Source organism: Trichechus manatus, unplaced genomic scaffold, assembly GCF_000243295.1.
Source record: "Trichechus manatus latirostris isolate Lorelei unplaced genomic scaffold, TriManLat1.0 scaffold00283, whole genome shotgun sequence".
Taxonomy (NCBI): Eukaryota; Metazoa; Chordata; class Mammalia; order Sirenia; family Trichechidae; genus Trichechus; species Trichechus manatus.
The window spans coordinates 835,079-855,927 of NW_004444219.1; positions in this window are offsets into that span (position 1 = coordinate 835,079).

Genomic DNA, 20,849 nt, shown 5'->3' on the forward strand with positions numbered 1-20,849 from the left:
AGATGTTAGGAAAAAAAAGCAAAAGAGGAGTTAAACTTACATTATACAATTCTGCTGCCTTGAACAGCTTAGCAGCTTTTGTGAGCAATTAGTGTGGTAGAAATTTTACTCCAGTAACTAAAGTAATATTTCAAATCATTAAATTGTTGTTATTTAACTGTTCTGCTGCTGTTCTGGCCCATATTTAATAAGCAGCTGACCAAAATTTGCCACTAACTTTTTTTGCCTGCATTGTTTGTTTCTGAGTTTTTAAACCTTGCATTTCATTTTGTTGAGTGCACAGGGTTCAGTTTAGTGGCTGTGTGATACAAAGAGCAGAGTAGACTGCAAGCTCTGGTGAAACTCTGCTGTTGCCATCAAGGTCAGCTTTCAAACACCATGACCTACAGTGAGGGGTGGCGGTCCACTGAGCACAAATGGTCTTGAACCCGACTCTGCATTGGAGTATTATCTTCTGTTGATGTGAAATTGACTACTGTGGAATGGCCACTTAGGCAACTCAGAAACAGCATGTTCCTTAGATTTTTTTTACTACTTGCTGTGCGTGCATGTCTAGAACTGAGTTAGCTTTAAATAGATTTTTTTCATGTGAACTGCATAAAATGTTATTTAACAATGGCCCTTTTTTTTTTTTTTAAATCAACATTTTATTCACTTACCAGTTGCTTGGTGTACCTGATCTCTGTTAGAAAAGAATGTTGAGGATGGATTATTAACAGTCGAATGCTCAATATCATAAAGCACTGAAAAGAATAACAATAGTTACAATTTACTGAGCAATGTGTTATGTGCCAGATACTGGCGAAGGACATCATGCTTGGTAAAGTAGAGGGTCCGTGAAAAAGAAGACCCCCAACAAGATAGATTGACTCAGTGGCTGAAACAATGGGCTCAAACATAGCAACGGTGGTGAGAATGGCGTGGGACCAGGCAGTGTTTTGTTCTGTTGTAAATAGGGCCGCTATGAGTTGGAATCAACTCGATTGCACCTGACAACAACTGGGCTATGGATTTGATCTAGATTTTTAAAAAGCCCTCAAGAAACACAAGGGAGGTATTTTTTAGTCTATTTTACAGCTGAAGACACTAAGACCCAGAGAGATTCACAATAACACAGATGAGAGAGATCAGGGCCGTTTAATTTATTTTGTATCCGAAGTAGTTTCAAAGATACGGACATAATCTATGTATCCAGATGTATAATAAAAGGAAACAACAATAAACTGTACTTCAGTTATTGACAAATGAAGAATACCGTGCAGAATTACAGTACATAGTATGCAATCTCACCGTTGGCAAATATCTTACCATGTTAAGATACAGCAATACTTGACTTGTTTTATGGGAAGATGATGCTACTAGCCCAGTATTAGTGGTGTAGGCATATATAGAGTTACTTTTCAGAAGTAGTTATTGGTTTTTGCTGATTCAGCCGCATTCTGTCTTCCGATTCATGTTACCATAGGTAGGTGCACACCTGCAAGGTGGCTGCCTACGCTTAGAATGGAGGGTTGCAGGTAATGCAATTACCTTGTTAGCCTGACCTGTGGAAATATCATCCTTGTAGTTATCTATGTTTAAAATCTTTATGCAATTTTCCTAATTTATTTTAAATCATTACATATTTTCTGTGACAAATATTATCTTTTTTACTTCATTAGCCATTTGCGATTAGAAGAATTTTCTCCTAATATTTATCCTGAGTTAACTCTAAATATATATATATATTTAACTTTTATTGTCCTTTAGGTGAAAATTTACAGCTCAAGTTAGTTTCTCATTCAAAAATCTATACACATATTGTTTGTGACATTGGTTGCAATCCCCACAATATTACAGTACTCTTCCCCTTTCCACCCTGGGTTCCCTGTGTCCATTTGTCCAGTTCCTGTCCCCTCCTGTCTTCTTTCTTTTGGGCAGGAGTTGCTCATTTGGTCTCGTATATTTGATTGAACTAAGAAGCACATTCTTCATGTGTGTTATTGTTTGTTTTATAGGCCTGTCTAATCTTTGTCTGAAAAGTGGGCTTCGGGAGTGTTTTCAGTTCTGAATTAGCTAAACAGATTTTTTTTTTTTCATTTGAAAGATACTCAGAAGATATTGTTGTCTGACAATTTTTAAACTCTGACAAGTGTCTGGAAGTCAGAGGGGCTTTGGCTCATTAAGGAAGTTCCTGATAAGGTCCAGCCTAATGCTTATAAAAACAATAAATAATCTTAATTTTGGGCAGTGTTAAACATTTCAGTAAACTACATGATCTCAAGGTTTCCTTTTAGAAGTTCTTATGGAAGAATCTCTTGATAAAATATACTACAGCATTTCCTTCGCAGTGTACACTTTTGATATGGCAGAGACTCAAGAGCTGATAATCAGAAATATAAGGAATTTAATGCAATTATTTTATTTATAGAATAGTATATTATAGCTTTTGTATAATGACATATTTGTGAACTTCAGGCTGTTGGTTATATGCATTTAAGGAGAAAGTGTCAAGTAACTATCCTGTCATATGTGACTATTTTAGAAACAATATAATAAATTATTTATTTATTTATTTTTAATTTTTTTATTGTACTTTAGATGAAGGTTTACAGAACAAATAGATTCTCATTAAACAGTCAGTACACATATTGTTTTATGACATTGGTTAACAACTCCACGACATGTCAACACTCTCCCTTCTCGAACTTGGAGGAACTTTTATTGGTGAAAATATACATAGCCAAAGTTATACCATTTCAAAAGTTTCTACATGAACAATTCAGTGACATCGATTACATTCTTCCAGTTCTGTTACTATTCTCACTATCCTTTACCAAATTATTCCATCACCATTATCTTCAACTCACTGCCCCCTAGGCTTCCCAGTAAACCTTTTCCGTTGCCGTTGTCAATTTGACCTCATATAGATAATTCTTTTTTTTTTTTTGTACCTTGGATGAAGGTTTGCAGAACAAATAGTTTCTCTTTAAACAGTTCTCATTAAACAGTTAGTACATATATTGCTCTGTGACAATGGTTAACAACCCCATGACATGTCAACACTGTCCTTTCTCAAACTTGGGTTCCCTATCACCAGCTTTCCTGTCCCCTCCTGCCTTCTAGTCCTTGTCCCTGGACTGCTGTGCCTCATTTAGTCCCATTTTGTTTTATGAGGCTGTCCAATCCCTGGCGCAATGGTGAACTTCAGGAGGGGCTTCACTGAGCTAAAAGGGTGTCTGGGGGCCATACTCCCGGGGTTTCTCCAGTCTGTCAGGCCACTAAATCTGGTCTTTTTTTTTGTGAGTTAGAATTTTGTTCTACATCCTTTTCCAGCTCTGTCCAGGACCCTCTGTTGTGATCCTGGTCAGAGCAGTCAGTGGTGGTAGCCAGGCACCATCTAGCTGTACTGGACTCAGTGGAGGTCATGGTAGTTGTGGTAGATTAGTCCTTTGGACTAATCTTTTCCTTGTATCTTGTTCTCTTCATTCTCCCTTGCTCCCAAAGGGGTGAGACCAGTGGAGTATCTTAGATGGCTGCTCACAGGATTTTAAGACCCCAGATGCTACACACCAAGGTAGAATGTAGAACACTGTCTTTATAAACAGTGTTATGCCAATTGAGCTAGATGTTCCCCTAGACCATGGTCCCCACAGCCCTCCACCCAGCCATTCAGTCCATCAGAGAGTTTGGAAGTGTTTATGGAATTTCCATAACCTTGCCTTGTACAAGTTGTGCTGGCTTCCCCAGTACTGTGTACTGTCTTACCCTTCACCAAAGTTACCACTTATCTATTGTCTGTTTAGTCTCCCCCCACTCCTCCCATCCCTGGTAACCAACAAAGATTGTTCCTTTTTGTGTGTAAACTTTTACATGAGTTATACAGTACAGGTCTCGTACAATATTTGTCCTTTTGTGATTGACTTATTTCACTCAGCATAATGTCCTCCAGTTTCATTCATGTTATGAGATGCTTCACAGATTCATCATTGTTCTTTATTGTCGCATAATACTGCATTGTGTGTATGTACCATAGTTTGTTTATCCATTCATCTGTTGATGGGCTTCTAGGTTGTTTCCATCTTTTTGCTACTGTGAATAGTGCTGCAGTCAATAGGGGGGTGCATATGTCTATTCGTGTGACGGCTCTTATTTCTCTAGGATATATTCCTAGGTGTGGGATTGCATTTTGTAGTCTTTTTTTTTTTTTTTTTTTTTGTGGTGCTGATGCTTTCTTTGTTCCTCTTACTCTCCTGTGCTGAGTTCCTTTTGTCGACTTTTTTTCATTTCTTTTGTTTTTGTAGGTTTTGTTTTTACTGAGACTATGTTTTTCTTCTTTATTTTGATGAATAGGTTTGTTAACTTTCTTTGCAGTTACCATGAAATTTACCCTTATCTGCCTAGGTTTGAACCAGTCTATTATTACTTGGTATCGCCTTGCCTTCCTCTCCATTAGAAGGTTCTATTCCTACACCGTTTATTCCCTCTTTTATTGTTCTGATGCTGTTGTCATTTACAGATTAACCTCTCTGGTTCCCTGCTGTAATTCTTTTGGTTTTGCATAGTCCTTAAGAATTCATTTCCTAGGTTGGTATCTGGCTAGTACAATCCTGTGTCCTATATTCAGCCTGTGGTTTGATGTTGTTTGTTCTGAGATTGAAGGACTCCTTTTAATAAGTCTTGTAACTTTGATTTGGTTTTTACATAGTCCCTTAATTTCTGTTTATCTGGAAATGACCTGATTTCACCATCATATTTGAATGAGAGTTTTGCAGGATATATTATTCTTGGCTGACAATTTTTTTCTTTCAAGGTTTTAGTATGTCATCCCATTGCCTTCTTGCCTGCGTGGTTTCTGCCAAATAATACAAGCTTAGTCTTATTGTTTCTTCTCTGTATGTGACTTTTTGTTTTTCTCAAGCTGCTCTCAGGATTCTTTGTTTGTCTTTGGTTTTAGCAAGTGCGATTATGATATGCCTTGGTGATTTTCTTTTGGGGTCTATCGTATATGGGGTTCGTTGAGCTTCTTGGATGGTCAGCTTTTCATCTTTCATGATATTGGGGAAGTTTTCTGTCAGAAATTCTTCAACAATTCTCTCCGTGTTTTCTGTTTTCTCCCCCTGTTCTGGAACTCCGATCACTCGCAGATTTTTGCTTTTGATTGTATCTCACGTAATTCTCAGGGTTTCTTCATTTTTCTTTGTTCTTTTTCCTGGTTTTTCCTCAAACAGGGTTGTATCCAAGTATTTGTCTTCAGTTTCGCTGATCCTCTTCTACATGGTTTCAAATCTGCTCCTCAGCCCTTCTTTGACACTGTCCATTTCTGAAATCTTGTTGTTTATCTTTGGATTTCTACTTGTTTTTGTATGATTTCTAGTTGTAAATTTATTTTAGCATTTTGTTCCTGTATTATTTTCTTGAATTCTTTCATTTTTTTTTGTCTGTATATTCCATGAATTTGTCTATTTTTTCCTCATTTTTGTCTACTTTTTGCTTCAACTCTTGGATAATTCTGATATTAGAGATTTGAATTCTCTATCAGTTAGGTCTAGTGCCTTTTCTTCTACTGGAAAGTCATCTTGTGTTTCATTTCGGATGCCTACTGGAACCATCCTGTCCTGTTTTTGTAAATGTTTTGATATTGTCTGTTGTCTTCGGGGCATTCAGTGGTTATTTTCCTCATTTACTGATTGTAGATTTGTTTGTTTCATCCTGCTTTTTTATTTGGTTATGTCTGAGCAGGAGGGCTGTGCATTCTTTGTTGTTTGCTTGTCTGTGGGCATGATACTTTTCACCTCCTTCTCCAATGGGCAGGGTCAGTAACTCAGCTTTGGTACAGCAGGGCAGGTCCAGTTGAAAGGGAGTTGCTGGGATGGGTTGTTTGTGGCATGTACCAGGGCTGACAGTGTGGACCGGGTTCAGTGCAGGGCAGATTCCAGTAAGCCACGCCTCTGCTGCTTGGGAGTGTGATGTTCAGTATATGGTGCAGGTAGGCAGGAAGGAGGGGGTAGATTGTGATGTGTGGAGCTAAGATGGGTATGGGAAGGAGGAGAGAGAGGAGAGAGGAACAGGAGCTAAAAACAAACAAACAAACAAAAAAGAGTGCTAAGGGAGCTTGCTATTGGAGTGGAGAGATGAGAGACTGAGAAATGGGGAAAAACAAAAATGAAAAAAAAGAAAAAGGGTAAAAGAGAAAAAAATGAATAAATCAAGCAACTGGAAATGAAGAAAGACAAAAAGGGAATAAGGGAGAGAAGAAAACAAAACAAAGAAACAAACAAACAAAAAAAACAAGAAAAAAGAAATGCCCACCGGGATATCCTGTGTGTAGAGTAAGTGAGTAGCTTCCAAGCCATGCAGTACTGCCTGGCGAGGAGGGGATCCCAAGCCAAGAAAAGAAAAAGAACACTAACAAACAAATCAAAACAGAACAAATCAGAGCAAACAAACTAACAAAAAAGCCCTGAGTGTCCCACCAGTGTGGCGGCACGGGCCGGGAAGCAGTTTCACAGTCGAGTGGTGTTTTGCAGCCTTTCAGGAAGAAGCAAAGATGGTGCATGGAGCCAGGTATTTGAGAGATAGGAGGGAGAGGTAGTGAGAGGTAAGGAAGAAATCTAAAGAAGCAGAGAAAAGCAACACCAGCAGCCAACAAAAGGCACTCAGGGAGCCGGCCAGTGCAGGTGGGTGGAACCCAAGCGACACCATGGTGAAGCTGGTGCTTTCCAGCCAAGAGATTGTGGCTGCAGGAAGCAGAGGAGGCTAAGTTGGGGTGAAGAAGGGTGGGGGGTGGGAAAGCATATATCTCTGGTTATCGGTTGTTCTGTCTCCTGCGGGAAGCTCCGTGAAGCTGCTTTCTCATACCCCCTGTTCACCGATCTCCGATAGGAGTCCAAGATGGCAGATCAGTGCTGCAATAGCTGATAGGTGACCTCTGTGTGTATCTCTCCTTGCTTTCTGTTCTTGGTCAGTTTCTTATTCCATTCGGTGCTTGGCTGAGTTCTTTATCTCTTCATTTGATGCTTAAGGTTTCAGGATTGACGTGTGACTCTGTTTGACTTAGTTTTTCTGATCTTTGCTGTGGAGGGACAGCCTGGTGCTTCTGACTATAGCACCATGTTGCCCGGAAGTCATAATAAATTATTAAATTATAATACAGTACTCTTAAAATGGGGGCTGTGTTGTCATTAACATCAACATCAACAACATCATCAGGAATATCTGCTTGTTACCTTTCTTAGTTTATAATGTACTCAAGCATATGTTCTTTAAAAATATTATAAATAATTTCTTAAAATGAAGTGATTGAAATGTGTTTCGGTATTTAAAAAAATGTGAGTTTGACATTTTGGATGCTGTGATTTGAAGGCCTTCCTCCAATACAGCTTATTTTCAAACTTGGTTTAGAAGCAGTAATAGTACACAAAGATTCAACTGAAGGAAGTAAATTATTGGTTATACTTAATCACACTGCATCTCTTCTACCCCCAGTTATGCAGAGGTTTTTGTGAAAAGTTGGCTGGTAAGTTTTTATCTTTCCTTTTACCAATCAGTTGTTTTAGCAAACAAATTGGAAGGGAAGTGGAAGAATAAGTTGGTACAAACTTTATGTGCTGTTTTTGCCACATGCATTAAAAATCCAAAAAAAAAAAAAAATTATATTCTTTAACAAAGAAATTGTGCTCCTCTGAATTTTTGCTAAGTAAATAGAGGGATGTATATATTGATATTTTTATGAGAATCTTTATGATCTTTTTCTTTACAATGCTGAAAAATTGGAGCTAAAATATTCAGTAATTTGGGAGGAAATTATATGAAGCCTTTAAAATCATGTATGATAATAACAGTAATAACTGCATTTATTGAATATTTACTATGTACCATTCTAAGCACTTAAATATATTTTTAAATTTAATCCTTACAACAACCTAATGCCTTGGAAACGTTACGCAACATGTGAAAGCCACTTATCTGGTAAATGATTAAAATTTGATTCAAACTCAGGTGTGACTGTCTCTAAGCCTCAAGCCTATAAACATTTATGAATATTTAATTACATAGAGAAATGCACAAGCTCTATTGCTAAGGGAAAAAAAGTATGATATATAAAATTATCACGTTACAAAATCGCTGAATGCATTGGAAAAAAAGAGCTTGATCAACATTATCAAAGTCAAAGAGTTACTTGGGGGTGGTAGGATTGTAGGTGATTTTTCTGTGTTGTTATTAGTGGTTTACTTTATTTCAGAATTTTTATGCAGTGAGCACGTGTTGTTTTTGTAACTATAAAAGTTTTTTTTCCTCCAAAATATTCCCCGGCCAAAAATGTTAATTGCAACATTATTTGTAATATAATCTGGAACAACTTAAGTTCCCAACAGTAGGAGAATTCTTTAGTGAAATATTGTTCATCAACTCAATGGAGTAATGTAAAACTATAAAGTGATTGCTAATAAGTACAGGCAACAAATTTGGATATTGCTTATTAAATACTGTTCTGTGAAATAAGGGAAAACATAAAAGGCTATTCACACTATGAATGATTATAACAAATAATTCTGTATGCACATGGTAAAGGATTAGAAAATACAGAATAATAAATTTATTGTGGTGCTTGGTGAAGGGAGAGTGGCACAAATATTTTCTTTAATATTTTAACAATGAATAATAATGTAAAAATAAAGAATCGCTGTGACTTGGTAAACATTTGGGTATGTAAAAGGGAAGCATTCTAAATGAAATGCATGGTTATTTTGCTACTGTATAAAATAAGCTTACTTCTCAGAGGCCAATACAATTAGACAGAGTTGGACTTCAAAGTATTAGTTCTTTTAACACTTTTCAGCATCATCTGAAATAATATGGCTACAAAGGCAGATCAGCTTCTGTTTTCTTCTCCTCCATACTACCAGAGCTACTCCTACAGATTGCTGCCACTTTAAATTGGAAAGCAACCTGAATAAAAGTTCTCCATACAGGTTGTCTCAGCTACTTTGACAAATGTCATGTACTCTATCCCTGAGGTCATGGCAAATGACAGGATGTGAAAAGTGAGTAGAAAATGCTTCCCTTGGCACTACCTCATCCCATCCCTGGTTTGCTGAGCAAGGCAGGCAGTGCAGAAAGCCAGCAGCTCCGAGCTGCAGCACTTTTGGAGAGGACATCCAGAAAGGCAACAATCTCTGTCTCGCCTGGAAGTGGTTGTGCAGCTCAGCACAGCATGTGTCTTGCTTCTCGGGTATTGGAGTGAGAGCTGGCTACTTGCCCAGGTTCCTTTCAGAGCCCAGGTACACTGGAAGCCAAACGTCAGGCTGCCTGTTTCTGAACCCAGTGGCATACCTGTCTCTTCCCCTCCCCTCCAACCTGCTTCCTATACAAAGGTTGTCACTGGTAGATAAATATGCATTGTTCCAGTTACTCAGTTGGGTGCCAGAGACAATAACTTAGCAACAATAATTCAGTGCCAGAACTGTAAAACTTAGTTTTTTTTTTTAAAAAGATTTTAGCGTTCTATTGATTTTTCATGAATTATAATTGTGAAGTTTGTCATAGAAGTGAAAACTTCTTAAGCTGCTGTGACAGGTCAGGGATTAATTTTGATGATTCATGGACTCTTCTACAGAAAGAAAGAAACAGATACATTGCACAAGCTTGGTATTGCTTATTGGGGGAAATCCACAAGTTCAAAACATTTTTAGAACTAGAAGTTACCCAAGTTATTATGACTTTCAGTGTTCTCTGCTTAGGATTTGAACTGGAAATATGGTTTGAACTGGGAATATGGTTTTCACAATAATTTCAGAGGCCATTCTTAGAGGAATTACTTGAGGAATTTGAAGATCAGCCAGGTGCCTTGTGCCTGGGGGAGCAGGTAGTTTGTGATTTTATATATGACACTCCTTGATATCTCTAACAGCAATTTTTAATATTGGTGCCGAATCAAATAGAAACATCAGTATCTGAGGTCTGGATTGACGCCTAACAGCAAGCATGTGACTTTTAGAGAAGGACAATAAATTATGAGATATAAATGGATGCCATCACTGAAAACTCATTTAATCCTTTTTAAATGACATAGTAGTAAATAGTCTTCAATGGACTGCAGTGTTCTTAACCATTAAAAAAAGTGTTGGGGTGGGGGAGAGCTACTTTTAAAAAGAAAATCTAAACCAATCCATAAGTGAGCTTTTGTTGTGTGCCTTCTCATATCTATATCCTTGTTTTCCTATCAATAGTAGCCTCCCTTCCAAGATATTTGCTTTGGTGGAACCAGCCTCTTCCATTCTCATTCATGGTTTTTTTTTTTTTGGGGGGGGGTGGATGGTGGGTAGGATTTACCCTATACCTGGCTTCAGGGTCGAGTGCTGAAAATCTTAAATCAAGCTGACCATCCCATCTTTCCAGTCATAGTAACTGGTTCAGAGATTGACATATAAATCAATCAAAGGCAATAAGAGATATTTACTAATGTTTCTGGAAAAGAGAAGCTTCCACTTTCTTCTATAAGAGTTACTGGAAGATGCAGCGTGAGTCTCTTGGGTTTATAAGTTTACCATCTAATTGTTGGCTACCATAACAATTAGAGTCTGGTCTGTGTATGTGTGTGTTGGAGGTAGGGGTCTGTGGACACCATACAGAGCCTGAAGATAATGCTGAGACTGTAGAAGTCAGTGCAGAGAAACTGAGAGAAACTCGGTTCTGGGTAATAGTTTTTGAACTGGGCAATCAAGCTCTGCCTAACTTAGAACTACTGGTTACAGATTACTGCTAAGCTCATTTGATTTGTGTTTTTCCTTTCCTACAACAAAAGAGTCCTAACTGATAGATAATCCAAGATTTTTGAAATAGAGAGTTCAACCATATATTCAAAGACATCTTTAGTTGAAATATTTGCAATTTATTTATTTAACGATGTGCAATCTGTTAGTGCATGGCACAATGTTATATATTATATATTTAGCTTCACTTACTACATTCTCAGGAGCAGTGTTGCAAGAGGCTAAATTCAAGGTTATATTCCCAGGTGCCCTGTGCTGAGGGACCAACTATTAACTCTTGACTCACATTTCCTTACATTTTATCATGATGTGAAAGGAAAGAAGAGTGGGGTCCATTTTATTGGTATCGATATCCATTGAACGCCTAATGAGGCGAGGTAAGACTTTTTTGCATTTGCTTTGACTGCCTAGAATTTATATCCCCTTCCTATGTTAGAGAATGTCTGAAATAAAACCCCCCAAAAAGCAAAACAAAACCAGATATTTTCTTTGCCAATCTCTCTTGCAGCTAGAACATGTGCATATGATTTAGGCTCTGCTAATCGGCACACCTGCCTCAAACTTTAAATCGAAAGCTAGTGATGTGAAGAAGCAAGGCCTGTGCAGAATCCATTCTGGTTGTGGGTGACAAGGGCAGCAAAATACTAATCAAATCTATTACCTAAAGACAATAGTGGCTATAGTTTTCAACGTAGTACCCTGTGTGAGAGGTACAAAATGTTGAGTTTATTATCCAGACAACGGCAGCAGTGCCTTTGCTGGATTATTTCTGCGAATCTTCAGCTAATTGGTTGGCCCTTATGACCCAATGGTGTTTGAAGTGTCTGGGAAAATCAGGATTCTCTATAGAGCTGTGGTAAGCCCCAGTCGGAGGCTAACCCACACTAACAGCATTAGTCCCTAGAACTTTAAAGCAAGATTATGGCCTCTTCAGTAAGCAACTGTCTTTTTTTTTTTTTTTTTTTTGAGAAAGATCTCTTGCCTTGTCCTAGGCTCTGGGGTCGCAGCGGCGGCGATTGTCGGGGCGGCGGAGACAGTAACCAATGCCACAACTCTTACAGAGAAGTGGGGCCAGGAGGGTCACTCTGAGGAGTTGAACCCAGCTTCAGTCCCAGGAGTTTATTTTATAGTCAATACAGCAAACAGTGAAGCAAATAACAGAACAATGGGCTTTGGGTGAATAACAATAAGTTTCGGGCAAGGGAGGAGGAATTCAGGTAAACAAGCCAATCAGTAACGGGTTTGGAAAAACAAGTCTTGACAAGTCTCAACATGTTCGGGACAAGTCTCAACAAGTTGTGCAGAATAGAGGCCTTTATACATCCATATTTTAATGGCACATATCCCCACACTCTGGGAGAGTCCAGAAGCCTTATTATACTGCATTGGGTGGTCACGCAACAAAAGTGGCCCATTAACGGATGTACCAAGTTGTAAGTTGGAGCGTGCGCAGTTGAACTCCCTAGTCAGGTAGCAGTGGAAATATGAGCTTAAGTCTGAGCAGCTGACTCACAGTAACTAATTATACCAGCTCCTGCCTCAACTCACAGCTATGGTCTCATAGTCAGGTTGGCTGAGGTGGATCAGCCCGGAGTTTACTGGTAAAGCATTGTAGTTTTCTTAGGTGTGGGCTGCAGGGCGGTTGTCAGTTGCTGTTGAGTTGCCACTGACTCATGGTGACCCCATGTGTGCAGAATGAAGTTATTGCCTGGTCCTGCACCAACTTCAAAATCATTGGTATGCTTGAGTCCATTTTTGCAGCCACTATGTATTTTGATTGCTTTCAATCTAGGGGTTCATATTCCAGGCAATATATGGGACAATATTATGTTGGAATCCATAGGAGTTTTATTAGCTAATTATCAGAAGTAGATTACCAGGCCTTTCTTCCTAGTCTGTCTTAGTTTCAAGGCACCACTGATACCTGTCTACCATGGGTGATACTGCTGGTATTTGAAATACCAGTGGCATAGCTTCCAGCATCACAGCAACACACAAGTCACCACAGTATAGCAAACTGACAGGCGGTAGGTAGGGCAGTGGAGGAAGAAAATTCTTCTAGTAGGTAGAAATTCAAACTTTGTCTAGTTTTTCTAGAAGGAGAGATGCTTACAGGCAATGAATCTACCCAAATTCATAGAATGTGGCTATTAGTCTATCTGGATGGCTAGGAACTTGCAAGAAACACAACTGAAGGAGAGGAATAAGGAGATTTGTGGAAGAGTTATTACATGGACCTCTCAGAATGGGCCCAAAGTATGAGAACATTGTATCCCATGTGGATGTGTTTAACTATTTCAGGAGGTAGCACATGATCAAGAACCTATGATACTGAGGGAAGAAGTCTAGTCTGCACTGAAGGCTTTGGCAAAAAACAAGTCTCCAGGAATAGACAGAATACCAACTGAGATGTTTCAACAAATGGATGCAACGCCGGAAGCACTCACTTGTCTATGCCAAGAAATTTGGAGCACAGCTACCTGGCCTACCTATGGGAAGAGATCCCTACCAGTGCCCGTTTCCAATGAAATGCAGAAAATTATCAAACAATATCATTAATATCACATGCAAGTAAAATTATGTGGAAGATAATTTAAAAATGGTTGCAGTGTAGATTGACAGGGAACTGCCAGAAATTCAAGCCAGATTCAGAAGAGGACATAGAACAAGGGATATCATTGCTAATGTCAGATGGATCTTGGCTGGAAGCAGAGAATGCCAGAAAGATATTTACCTGTGTTCTATTGACTATGCAAAGGCATTTGACTGTATGGATCATAATAAATTATGGATAACATTGTGAAGAATGGGAATTCCAGAACACTTAATTGTGCTCATGCAGAACCTGTACATTGAACAAGAGGTAGTTGTTCAAATAGAACAAGAACTTTACATAGACCAAGAGGCAGTTGTTCAAACAGAACTGCATGGTTCAAAACCAGGAAAGGTGTGTGTCAGTGTTGTATCCTTTCACCATACCTATGCAATCTATGGTGCTCTGGTGGCACAGTGGTTAAGAGCACAGCTGCTAACCAAAAGGTTGGTAGTTCGAATCCACCAGCTGCTTTGGAAACCCTTTGGGACAGTTCTACTCTGACCTATAGGGTCGCTATGAGTTAAAATCGACTCAACAGCAACGAGTTGTTGTTGTTTTTTTTTGTATTCAATCTATAAGCTGAGCAAATAATCTGAAAAGCTGGACTATATGAGGAAGAACGAGGCATCAGGATTGGAGGAAGACTCATTAACAACCTCCGATATGCAGATGACACCACCTTGACTTGCCAAAAGTGAAGAGATCTTGAAGCACTTACTGATGAGAATCGAAGACTACAGCTTTCCGTATGGATTACACCTCAACATAAAGAAAACAAAAATCCTCACAACTGGACCAATAAGCAACACCATAATAAAAGGAGAAAAGATTGAAGTTGAGAAGGATATCATTTTATTGGGATCCAAAATCAACGCCCATGGAAGCAGCGGTCAAGAAATGAAATGACCATATTGCATGGGGCAAATCTGCTGCAAAACACCTCTTTAAAGTGTTCAAAAGCAAAGATGGGGACTAAGGTGTGCTTGACCCAAGCTGTGACATTTTCAATGGCCTCATATGCATGTGAAAGCTGAACAATGAATAAGGAAGACAGTAGAGAATTCATGCCTTTGAATTATGGTGTTGGTAGAGACTATTGAATATACCACAGGCTGCCAGAAGAACGAATTAATCTGTCTTTGAGGAAATACAGCCAGAATGCTCCTTGAAAGTGAGGATGGCAAGAGATCGTCTTGGTTACTTTGGAAGTGTTATCGAAAGGGACTGATCCCTGGAAAAGGACATCATGTTTGGTGAAATAGAAGGTCAGCAAAAAAGAAGAAGACCCTTAATGAGATGGACTGACACAGTGGCTGCAACAATGGGCTCAAACATAACAATCATTGTAAGTATGGCACAGGACTGGGCAATATTTTGTTCTGCTATACATGGGGTCATTGTGAGTCAGAGCCTACTTGAAGGCACCTAACAACAAATAGAAATCAAACAGAGGAAAATGTGCCCAAACTTATTAGTTAGCAGGAAAAACACAAATTAAAACCCTAATGAATTACTACTAAATACCTAGCAGAATGGCTAAAATTAAGAAGGCGTTAGCATTGGCAAGTACGTACAGCAAACACAATTCTCTCTCCCTGTATGGGAGTGTACAAACTGTAAATTTCCACTTTGGAAAACTGTCTTGTAGTATCTGTTAAAGCTTAGCCTATATATACCCTTTGACTCAAATTGTATTCCTAGTTACATATCCAATAAAATTGCGTACATCTGTACATCAAAATATATCTCAAAAACTGTTTGTAGAAACTAAATATAAGTATAGATCCCTAGGTGGTACAAACGGTTTGTGCTGGACTGCTAACCTAAAGGTTGGCAGTTCGAACCCACCCAGGGGTACCATGGAAGAAAATACCTGGTGATCTGCTGCCATTAAATTACAGCCAAGAAAACCTTATGGAGCAGTGTTACTCTGTAACACATTGGGTACCCATGAGTTGGAATCAACTTGACGGCCACTATTAGCAACAACATCATCTACGGCAATAACACGTAAAACCATAAAAGCCAAAATCTGAAAACAACCAAAATATCCATTAATTAGCATGATAAATAAACTGTTGTATATTTAGACAATTGGATATTATATGACAATGAAAATGAACAGACAACTGTTACATTTAACAACACAGGTCTCACAAACATAATGCTGAATGAATGAAGTTAGATGGGAAAGAGAACATATTTCATGAACCTATTCATATACAATTAAAAAACAGGAAAAAAACTAACATGTTGTGATAGGATTCAAGATAGAATGGGGAAATAGGATTAGAGGATGACTCCTGGGGTGCTGGTAATGTTGTATTTATTGTGGTTACATGGCTGTGTTGATTTTGAGAAGAGTAATAAAACTATACTTTTGTGCACTTTTCTGTATGATGTTAAATTTTAATAAAATGTGTATTTAAACAATAAAATATAGGACAAATATAATAACAGAATGTGTGATAGAATTTTAAATTGTAAAAGGATTGATAACTGCAATGGATTGAAAAATATCAAGTACACTATCAAAATATCAGTTCTTGAGTTGATAATGATAGTATTAATAACAAAGCACATTGGTCTTCTTTGGTTGTATATCGACCTGTATTCTAAGTCAGTATTCTGAGCTGGGTGGCCTGCATGACATCTAGCTCTAGGGATCTGGGCTTCTTGAAAGTTATACTTTTTGACTGACTACTTCACCTGTTTTGCCTCTTCATCTAGGATTGCTGGACAGTTACCCTTCTCTATGTAATTAAAACAGGAGAAGTGTGTAATTCATTGGCCATTTGAAGTGTCTTGTCATCTTTAAATACCCAACTACAGAGATCCAATTTTAGGCATTCTTGCAGCCATTAGTTACCAGCAGAGAGGAGAAGCTCCCGTGGCTTGCAGGTTGTTCATTTTGCGTGAGGCTGCCCATGGTGGGCAGAGTGGATGCCCCTCACCCTCCAGCCTGTTGCTCTAATGCCTAGAAGGGAGAAGGTGATAGAAGAACAAGTCTTGAACAACTGATGAAAAATTCTTAAGATGATTAATTTCTAAAAGATTTTCCAAGAGATAAATATCTACTTACCTACCAATCTTTCCTTCATTTGTTTCTCAAAAAGTAGAATCTTACTTAATTTTACATACTTAAATTTTACAAGGCTCCTCTAAAATTTTAGACTCCAGAACTCAGTCAAGAGATGGGGCCATGGATTTAAAAATTATCAACTGAATTCTGTGACCTGGGATAAGCTGCTTTTATCTCTGTCTGTTTTCTCACACGTAAATTGAGATTACCTGAACTTTGTTTTGAATGGAAGTAAGAGTTATTTTGCTTGTCAAAATAATTTGAAATTCCCTGGAGAAAATAATTGGGAATAAATAGACATTTCAAATGCCTTTGCCCTCCTAGAATTTATCAGATGATAGACCTGTCAACTCCAAACACAATAGTTAATGTTTTTCTCACATGGAGAATCTGTAATGCTTCTACTTTTTGTGCAGCAACATTAATCTTAAGCCTCTGTGGAATTAAAACTGTTTTAATTAAGCATCTAACTTGGCACATTCTAACTTTAAATTTGAAGATGATAAACCATTTTATAATGGTCAATGAATTAAGCACTCCTGGGGCTTTTACAGACATGATTAGAAAGGGTAACTATCCAATTATTCTAGACAGAGAGCTGAAAGATCTACAGTAGCTAGCCAAAAAGCTGGATGTCCAAAAAGCTTTCTTTCTTGGAAATGTGTGTTTGGAAAGTTGCTGAGCCAAGAAGAATCATTTATAATGTCGGAGTGGAAGTATATATTTAGTCATTCATTCAACAAATATTTATTGTTTACCTACTCTGTGCATTCATCTGAACACTGGAGATAGTGACAGAGTCATTGCTCTTGTAGATCTTATATTCCAGGGAAGAAGAGAGAACAAATAGACAATGTTCTTGCGTAGGGCAGACTAGTATTTCTAATAAAAATCTCATTGAGTTCAGCTAGAAAATCTGGATATGCACATGCAAAATCCGTTGGAAGGTATTAGGGTGCTAACAAGATGGATAAGAATTATGGGACAAGGATTGAGAAAGATAAGGGGTGTGGGCAGTGAGCCTGGTGTTTAGGGCTGCTTCTCCTGCCTTCCCCTCTTCCCCAGGGTGTTTACCAACTCTGGAGGCATGGCTGAGAGTGAAGCTTTTGACAGTCTCATAGGTAAGGGTACAGTGATTAGATAGGGAAGAATGGAACAACATGGTTAGCAACCTTGACCTAAGGAAGATGTTTACATCAATGGTCCCCCAAACTGCAGAATATACAATATGGGGCATTTAGAAAAATTGAGCCCTGTGCTGAATCTAAGCAATTCTCAATACAGTTGAAAGGACTGAAAGTGTATAATGTCTTACTACAGTGCAATTATGTTAGAAATCAATAATGAAAAGATAACTAGAATATCAACATACGCTTCAAAACGAAGAGATGCACTTCTAAATAACCCACAGATCAAAGAAAAAAACCAAACAATGAAATTAGAAAATACTTTGAACTGATGATAATAAAAATATTACATATCAAATTGGGTGATATAGTAAAGCTGTATGTAAAAGGAAATTTACAGCCTTAAATGCATATATTAGAAATGAAAAATAAAAGCTAAAAAAATCAACAAGCAAAACATCCATGCCAAGGAATTAGAAGAGAACACCAAACTAAATTAAAAGAGAATAGAAGGAAGGAAATTACAAAGTTAGGAGCAGAAGTTATGGAAATAGAAAACATATAAATAATAGAGAGAATCAACAATAATCAATAAACTCTTGGTGAGACTGATTTAAAAAAATACAGAATGTATAAATAACCAATATCAGGAATAAAAAGGGGCACATTGCTAAAGAGCCTATAAATGTTAAAACGATAAGAGGATATTATAAACAACTTAATACCAATATATTTGAACATTTTGACAGAAAGGATAACTTCTTAGAAAAATGCAGCTTACCAAAACTGATTAGAATAAGCAGCAGTAAAGCTGAATAGCCTTGTATCTATTAAAGAAATTGCATCTGTAATTTACAAACTTCCTCCAAAGAAAACTCCAGGCCACTATCGGCTGGTTGTTATGGGATCCTGCCTTCTCCCCCTTCTGCTCTCATGCACCTCAATTCTTTACAAAAGTCAATATTAATCTACACCTGATATGGTTTTGAGAAAATAGAATGACACTTTTAGTGGTGTTCTGAAAAATAAAAATCTAGTTACTGATTTTCTTGAAGCCTTAATAGAAGCTCCAAACCATGGAAACTTTCTTTTCGTTTTCTACTACCTGTTAATTTGAACATAACTGTGTAGGTTTAATCCTCACAACAGACTTATGAAATAAGTGTTATTATCTTTTAAAAAATAGACAAGGAAACCATGGCTAAGAGAAGTTAAGTAATTGTGACAAGGTAATTGACGAAGCCAGCTTGCAAAACACAGGTCTATCCGAAACCATTCAACGTTTCCCCATGTTGCCTCCTGTTTTGTAGGCTAAAGTAGAATGATGCACATAGGGAAGTCAAAGGAAGGTCACCCAGACCTTCTAAGGCACTGGGCTCCACGAAGAGAAAGAGAACATGGACTCATAGCTGGAAGAACATGGGTTCAAATGCCCATTAACCACTTGTTAGCCACAACCTTGAGCAATTTATTTAAGTTCTTGGTGCCTTATTTTGTAATCTGTTGAAATGTGTATAATAATACCTAACACATGAGACTATGGTGAGAATTAAATGAAATCTATGTACGTGAGCTTTTTTTATGATTACCACCTGGCACGTAGTTTGTACTTTAGATTGTTCTTACCTGGAATGACTAAACATACTAAACTACTATCAACTGTCTAAATGTAGTAGATCTAAGATTCTAATATTACATTATGTTTTCACTCACTTATAAAAGGTCTCAGCAGTGTTCTCTGAACTTTAGGAGTTTTCTGCTTATTTTAAATGATCTCTCAAACCTAACATGACTCCCAAGGAGAGAAAAGCTCATATGTATATATTTAGTTCTGACATCAGTATGGGCATCTAGATGCTAGCATGATTAAGTATTTCTGGAATAAATATTATAAATAGGACTTTACTGTTTTAATAAAGTATTTTCTTGCTGCTCTGATTTCTCATTTTGATCAGCAATGCAAGAAAACACCTAGACGAGGTTGTCATGTCTCATCCATCACCAGAAATGAAGAAATCTAAGTAAACCAGTGGTTTCTTTAATCATGCCTCTTCATTGTTTTCTTTTCTGAGTTCCTTCAAATTTGATGCAGACATAATCCAAAAGAAGTGACAAGAAAATAGTTAAATTTACTAACTTTAGGAAGAGGTAAGAATTATCTGACCTCTTATGCCACTGTTCTGCTCTTGGCTCAATAGTATCAAAGCTTTTATGAATACAAGAGGCATTAGTAGTTAAATAACTCTATACATTTACAAAATGAAAAACAAAACCAAACCTGTTGCTGTGCAGTGGATTCTGACTCAGCGATCTCGTAGGTCCATACATAGGAGGTGATTAAATTGCTGGGGCATTTTTCAGCTAAATAACAGGTCTGGATTTTAAGTGTGAAATCATGAAAATCTAATTTTTCAATTTTTAGGCTACTAAAAATGGGAGACTATTATAGTTTTTTGTTTCCTCATAAAGCTTTTTCTGAATATGATGCATATGTACTTTCTTAGTCCTGGGTAATAGGACAGAATAAATTGGCAAAAGTTCGGCTTTATTGTTTCCTTATTGGGGAGGTAGTTATAAAGCAGCTAAAAAGACACCAGTTTTTAATTAAGGAAATCTGTATTGAGGCCTCAGCTCTGTTACTTACCTATCATCTAAGCATGCTAAGCTTCATTTTCCTCATTGGTCCTACTACTGGAAGACTAGAATCGTGACCTTAATGGAACTATAGATACAACCACAATGGCAGCGTCTACTACTGCCTTCACAGCTCATGTCCACAGACTGTGATCCTTCCCCTAGGTCTTGCTGTCTTGGAAACTGGGTAGAATGTAATATTTGGAAAGGGTGGAACACGAAAGCCTTCAAAATGCTTCTTTTGAAAATGAATCTATATTATAAAAAGTTCTATGGTTATCAGTTGCATAAAAAATTGGATCAAAAGTCTCCAAGTTTTTATTTATTAATTTATATTTTTCCCATACAAAAATTTGTACATACATTGTTATGTGACCCTAATTGCTCCCTCCATGCTGTGAGAGCACACTCCTCCTTTCCGCCCCTGATTACCCATGTCCATTCAACCAACTCCTAACCCTCTCTGCCTCCCCATCTCACCTCCGGACAGAAGCTGCCTGTTTAGTCTCTTGTATCTACTTGAGCTAAGAGGCACACTCCTCATGAGTATCACTTTATGTCCCACAGTCCAGTCCAATCCCTCTCTGAAGAGTTGGCCTCGGACATTGTTTTAGTTCTGGGCTGATAGAGAATCCAGGGACCATGCTTTCTGGGGT